Here is a 969-nt window from a genome sequence, read left to right on the forward strand (position 1 = left end):
GTCCGTGTAGCCAGATGGGCTTTATTATTGGAAGANTTCAAATATGTTATCGTGCACCGTCCTGGCAAAAACATGATGCACGTAGACGCGTTGAGTCGTTATCCGTTTCCCGAAAGCATGTTAATAAACGAATCGGACGACAGCTTAGTCGCGAGAATACGAAAGGCACAAAGAGAGGATGCTAAGTTACAAAGTATTTGCGCGTTGGTAAACGAAGGCAAGGTCGACGACTATGTTATGCGTGGCGACTTGTTGTTTAGGAAAACCGGCGGCGATGTACAGTTGATAGTACCGAAGTGTATGCAATCGCAAATAGCTAGGCGTATGCATGAAAACGGTCATTTTGCGGTTGATAAAACCGAAGCGTTAATAAAACAAAACTACTGGTTCCCTAATATGCGAAATGTAATAGAGAAAGTTACTCGCAACTGCGTGGATTGCATCTTAGGCAATAAAAAATCGGGAATGTTGGAGGGCATTTTGAATCCGATACCCAAGGGCAGCGTGCCTCTTGACACTTATCACATCGACCATCTGGGGCCGCTCCCTTCAACGGCGAAAAAATATCATTATATTTTTGTTGTTGTCGACGGATTCTCAAAATTTGTATGGTTGTATGCGGTGCGATCGACTAGTTCGGCGGAAGTCGTAGATAGATTGAGGAAATCGGCCATTATTTTTGGAAATCCTAGAAGAATCATCTCAGACAGAGGAACCGCCTTTACCTCTATCGAATTTCGTGACTATTGTCGAAGCGAAAATATAGAGCATGTGTTAATCACTACAGTCGTCCCACGGTCGAATGGTCAAGTGGAAAAAGTAAATCGCACCTTAATACCACTATTAACGAAATTAGCAGCGCCTAGGTCGGAGGAATGGTATAAGTATTTGAGTTTGACTCAACAATATCTTAATGCGATTCCGAGCCGGAGTACGGGCGTGACGCCATTTCAATTATTATTTGGCACT

This window comes from Pseudomyrmex gracilis, unplaced genomic scaffold (genome assembly GCF_002006095.1).
Source record: "Pseudomyrmex gracilis isolate BER0280 unplaced genomic scaffold, ASM200609v1 scaffold_582, whole genome shotgun sequence".
Classification (NCBI taxonomy): Eukaryota; Metazoa; Arthropoda; class Insecta; order Hymenoptera; family Formicidae; genus Pseudomyrmex; species Pseudomyrmex gracilis.